Genomic DNA, 6,569 nt, shown 5'->3' with positions numbered 1-6,569 from the left:
CTTCAGCCTCCTGAGGTTGAAGAGGCGTTGCTGCGCCTTCTTCACAGCGCTGTCTGTGTGGGTGGACCAATTCAGTTTATCCGTGATGTGTATGCCGAGGAACTTAAAACTTACTACCCTCTCCACTACTGTCCCGTCGATGTGGATAGGGGGGTGCTCCCTCTGCTGTTCCATGTATAGTCACCAAGCAAATAGAAATCGTATCAACTTACAAGTACCTGGGTTTCTTGTTAGATGAAAAAGTTAGTTCTTTATTTTCAAAATAAGTCATGTTTATATTTTGAAGCGAGAAAGAGACTTGTTTCGCTAACTTCTTGCTTGTAATCGACTATGGCGATAGCTTGTACATGTTTGCCCCTGTGGAGTCATTACATATGCTGGACACTGTGTACCATCGGGTGTTGAGGTTTGTTAAAAACTCCAAAGCTCACCCATTATGGAGCGAGGTAAAAAAGTGTTCTCATACTCCGCCTCTTACAATTGAAACTTCTTCCACTAACATCAAACCCCTTCTGGACAGCTGAAACAAGTGAGGAAAAATGATTATTTATTAAATCATTATTATTTGTATGAATAGACCAGGCGCTAGCTGGGATGCTGTCGTTCTGGGCCCTCCAAGCAGTGGTGTTGTAGATGGCCTCTCCATTGACCCCCAGCCACTGACCCATCTGCTTCAGACGTAGGTCCAATGTTCATCAGCAGGTTCCCTCCACAGGACACTGTCTCCACCAACGTCTGAATCACGCAGGCCCCAAGTATGCATTCATAAAGCCTTTATTACAGCTATATGACATATTATAATATATTCCATAGGCAGGCATGCAGCTGAATCTGCATTGTTAAATTTAGTTGCGTAGTTTAATTGTGTGGGGCTGGAAAAGTAACCAAATTTCAGTCTCCCCGATATCAAATACATTCCTATTAGCTTCATACATGTCCTACTGTTGTGTACAATTATTAGTCTAGGAGAGAAGAATGAAGCCAAACAAGTCAAAAGACATTAGACTGAGTGGACTTTACAGTTAAATTATGCTGTTTATGAGTCATACTAAATCATATGCAAACAGGAATATTCAGCTACAAAAAGTTTGTTCTGGTAGTGCAATAACCTTCGTGACCTAAATGATTTAAGTCTCCTGTTTACCATAAAATAAAGTGCTTTTTCAGTTCCATTTAAAACTGACCGCCACAAGCTGCTCGATAGTGAAGTAGTCTTTAAGCTGGGCATTTCTCCTGTAACCCCAGGAACCGGGCTGGTAGCGATCATCGCAGGTGTAGTAGCCTCTATGGGTACAGATGCTGCCGTAGCCCCAACGATCATTGGTCACCACGGTCTCTCGCACTGGGCTATTCCAATTTCTGTACCAGTGTTGTTAATGCAAATGCTGAAGCATGTGATGTTTACACCGTTGGTGCATACATCATACTCCATAGCATTAACTGACACATTAAATAGACCTATAACTGCAAAAAGAGATTGGTGTAGATTTTTAGACATTTATGGACAGTTTCCCTGGACACAGATTAAAACTAGTCCCACACTAAAAAGCATGTTGAATGGACAATCTTCATTGAAAGTGTGTTATAGTCCAGGACTAGGCATTATCTGTGTCCTAGCCCATAAAGTCCCTACCTCTCATTGTAAATCAGAGAACGCGTATAGTATATTATTTCCCTAAACATATTACATCATATTTTATCGCTCTGACTGGTCCCAGTTTTGTTTGTGGATATGCTCTGTTGGAGTTCGACTGACCGAAAGCTCAGCTACTATCAAAATAAATGTGCATCTGACTGAAAGTGTGCAGAGACTTTTCTGCTTTCTCCAGTTTTGCATTTTGCCTTCATCACCTTCACTTATATGTTTTGAGGGTGTGGTAGATTCTGTCTATTATCTCTATGACTGTAACTCTCGTTGTATAGCCAAGCCAGGAATCCGGTGCTGTTCCAGTATTTATCAGGAGCATCCCCATCTCCATCGGACCACAGCAGCTCCGGCTTGTACTTGTTGATGATCTCATAGAGCTCGGGCAGCGTCTTAGTGGTGGGGAAGAGGTTGGTAGTGTACAGGTTGGCAGCGTCCTGCTCGTAAAGCAGATTAAACCACTCAAACAGAGAGTGGTACAGTCCCAGACACAGGTTGCTGTGGGCTCTGAGTGCTCCAGACACTTCTCCAACTAGGTCCTGTTAGGAGCCAAGTCCACTGCGTTGCAGTTCCAGGAGTTCTCAGGGCCCCACAGAGTGAAGCCTGCAGATAGAACAATAACAATAAACCACAAATACATTTTTATAGGCCTAATCCAGTGGAATCATAGAAATTATTATTTTATTCAATGAAAGGCTACACCTTATTAGTGGAGCATGCATTGCGCAGACACACACACACACGCACACACACACACACACACACACACACACACACACACACACACACACACACACACACACACACACACACACACACACACACACACACACACACACACACACACACACACAAAAGCATGTGGACACCCCTTCAAATTAGTGGAGATGGCTATTTCAGAGACACCCGTTGCTGACCGGTGTATAAAATCGGGGACACTGCCATGCAATCGCCATAGAAAAATATTGGCAGTGTCACACCCTGACCAGTTTCACCTGTCCTCGTTATTGTCTCCACCCCCTCCAGGTGTCGCATGTTTTCCCCAGTGTATTTATCCCTGTGTTTCCTGTCTCTCTGTGCCAGTTCGTCTTGTATGTTTCCAAGTCAACCAGCGGTTTTCCCGTTCGCCTGCTTTTTGCTTTCTCCTTTTTCTAGTCCCTGTTTTGACCCTTGCCTGTTTCTGGACTTTCTACCTGCCTGCCTGACCATTCTGCCTGCCTTGACCACGAGCCTGTCTGCCACTCTGTACCTCCTGGACTCTGATCTGGTTTTGACCTTTTTGCCTGTCCACGACCATTCTCTTGCCTACCCCTTTGGATTAATAAACATTGTAAGACTCCACCCATCTGCCTCCTGTGTCGTGGCCTACCACGGCCACACAAGCTCACAGAACGGGACCGCCGAGTGCTGAAGCACGTAGTGTGTAGCAATCGTCTGTCCTTGGTTGCAACACTCACTACCAAGTTCCAAACTTCCTCCGGAAGCAACGTCAGCACAAGAACTGTTCGTCGGGAGCTTCATGAAATGGGTTTCCATGGCTGAACAGCCGTACACAAGCCTAAGATAATCATGCGCAATGCCAAGCATCAGCTGGAGTGGCGTAAAGCTCGCCGTCATTGAATTCTGGAGGAGTTGAAACGCGTTCTCTGGAGTGATGAATCACTCTTCACCATCTTGCAGGCTGACAGACAAATCTGGTTTTGGCAGATGCCAGGAGAACACTACCTGCGCCAATGCATAGTGCCAACTGTAAAGTTTGTTGGAGGAGGAATATTGGTCTGGGGCTGGTTTTCATGGTTCGGGCTAGGCCCCTTAGTTCAAGTGAAGGGAAATCTTAACGCTACAGCATACACTGACATTTTAGACGATTATGTGCTTTCAACTTTGTGGCAACAGTTTGGGGAAGGCCCTTTCTTGTTTCAGCATGACAATGCCCCTGTGCACAAAGCGAGGTCCATACAGAAATGGTTTGCCGAGTTCAGTGTGGAAGGACTTGACTGGCCTGCAAAGAGCCCTGACCTCAACCCTATCAAACACCTTTGGGAGGAATTGGAACGCCGACAGCGAGCCAGGCCTAATCGACCTCACTAATGCTCTTGCGGCTGACTGGAAGCAAGTTCCGGCAGCAATGTTCAACATCTAGTGGACATCCAACATCTAGTGGAAAGCCTTCCCAGGAGAGTGGAGGCCGTTATAGCAGCAACGAGAGGACCAATTCCATATTAATACCACGTACTTTTGATCATGTTGTGTAACTGCCGACGCAAGACTCCAAGCCACAGCTTGTGTCAAAGAAGTCAAGTTGTAAATCAGAGTTAAATTCTCCAAACATGTTTAATCAATCATATGACACCTGTCCTTATTCTCTTTACATAAAGGGTTGTGAAAACAATGAACACAATCTATTTTGGGAATATAATATATTATAAACCATAAATATGAATCACTGTTGATCCATAGTGTTCTGATCTAATGAGATGGATGTAGGGTTGTTTATGCCTTTCCCAGTTATGGAGGACAGAAACATGCAGCTGTGTACCTCACTGAAGACCACTACTGAATTGGGGGTAGGTAGGATATTGAAGTAGTATATTCATTTTTCACAGGTTAGGGTTAGGCATGATATTCCATGTCAGACTATTCAATTCCACTTCACTCAACATCTTTGACCCCAAAGGTTATTAATTAAGCCCTTTTAAGCTCATGTGATTTGTAATATTTTGTTAGAGGGCTGAAAACCTCAGCCAAAAGGGTTACAACTGACAATTTCTCACTAAATTTCACCTCTTACACAGAACACAGGTTAGGGTATATATTCCATGTCAGATTTTTCAATGCCACTTATCCCAACACATGAGACCCCAAAGGTAGCCAAGCTTTTTCTTGTACATTAAAATGATGGACATTTAATCAGAGTAATGGGAAAAACATTTTTGAAAATGGGTAGTCGAGTGAATAACATAAAATCCCACGTTTGTATGTGCAATAGGTTATGAAAAGTATCAACAACTTAACATGACCTTATGGTGAGAGCGAGAGTGACAGATGTAGTGATGAAGTGAGACGAGCCAATTGGATAAATTGTGTACATTTTTTAATTCAAGTTCTCTCTGTACACATAAAATGGCTTAAAAAAACAACCCAATATGAATGAAGAAAAAAATCCATGGAAGGGCTTTGTATTCAAACACTTCTATTCCTTGAGGTTAAGCAAGAGGGCTGAGCTTATTACATCTTCCATGCTCTCAATAACTTAAATGGATTCAGTTTTGACGAGTTCAAAGCGCTGAAACTCTCCCCCAAAATGGTATGTATCAACAGGATCATACTGTCCTTTCAGGTTGGAATGTGATTTAAACATCAAGGAGTAAAACTGTGGGTTAACTGAGACCTCTGTGGATTAACTGAGACCTAATTCTTATTTTTTGGGGAAACAGCCTCCTCAAACGGAGACTCTGAAACAGAGAGAAAGGGACAGTTCAGAACTAGAGACACAGTGATCTTGGAAATCAAGGCTCTTTACTAAAACTTGACTAGTTTTAGTGAGTGAGAAGTGTCATAATTTTAGTAAGTGAGACACTTGTTTTGCTATTCCACTACATGTCATCCTAATGGGTCACGGTGTGAGCCACTGACTTGTGTGTTCCTCCTAAGCCAGCAGCAGGTGTCTTCTACAGTGGCTGGGGGTCTGGTTGGGAGCCTCCTGACCTGTGTGTTCCTTCTCAGCCAGCAACAGGTGTCTTCTACAGGGGCTGGGCAGGTGGGTCTGGCTCGGAGCCTCCTGACTGGTATCTAGCTGGAGACGCCTCGTGTGAAGGACCACCGCTGTGGCATTAAATGCTCGCTGCAGGACTAAACGCATTCCCATCAGAGAGATACGGACTTATAAATGATTCATTAACCATTACTAATTGAATTATAAACCCTTTAAAAAACCCTTGTAAAGGGAACCTTATTGTAAAATGCCATTTTAAAATGTTAATAGTTGATAGCAGGAGAATGTAATAAGAGAAATCAACCCTCCATGTGCTCTTCCTTTCGATCTGGTCGCTGACAGACTCATGGATGTTCTTATCCAGGGCTGTGTCTTCAGCAATCCTGGGGGAGGGAGAGAGACTTGGCTCTGTGTGTGCGTGTCTGTGCATTTGCTCACCAAAGAGGTAGAGGCAGCAGGTGGCTGTGTGTGTGTTTGTGACTGCCTGCAGGTGTGTGTGTGAGACTCTGTGTGTCTATATTACTACTAACCAGAGACATTGAGGCCGCTGGATGACTATAGGTTTAACATCACACGGTCCTGTAGATATTAATGTATTGTGTGTGTGTGTGTGTGTGTGTCTGTCTGTCTGTACTACAACTCACCAGAGACGTGGAGGAGGCAGGGTGACTGTATGGGTACCACCGCGCGCTCCTTTATATGTTGATGTAATGAACGAACAGCGCCACCAGCAGGTACAAGAAGATTAGGAACTCAAACAGCAGGCTTCTGTCCAACGGGAGGTCAGGGATCCGTGAGTGACGGACAGGTTCCGGCATGATGAGGGTCGAGAAGGGCGGGGCCGAGAGACCCACACAGTTACTCCTCCTAGATGGAGGGGGACATACGGGTAGAGGGGTTAGTGTGTGTGTTTGTGGTGCAGTGTGAGTTGGCTACAGGAATAAACCTAGGTGTCTGAGGCATGGTAATTTGTGCTCTTGCCAACGCCATTGCTGTCATTGTCAAGCCAAACATTTGGCATCATCATGAGTGTCAAAGGAGTCGGCATGATGGCACAAACAGACTGGACTCTAAGGCTAAGGTCTGCAGCAGCTGGGAATGTGTGTGTGTGTGTGTGGGGGGGGGAGGGGACACACACAGAGTGTGCGGAAGAGCATGTTGTGGAGAGAACAGAACAGTGGAAGATATCTCTCCTCTTATCTGTGTTGC

Source organism: Oncorhynchus nerka, linkage group LG18 (assembly GCF_034236695.1).
Source record: "Oncorhynchus nerka isolate Pitt River linkage group LG18, Oner_Uvic_2.0, whole genome shotgun sequence".
In the NCBI taxonomy this organism is placed as follows: Eukaryota; Metazoa; Chordata; class Actinopteri; order Salmoniformes; family Salmonidae; genus Oncorhynchus; species Oncorhynchus nerka.
This window is presented reverse-complemented; position numbering follows the sequence as displayed.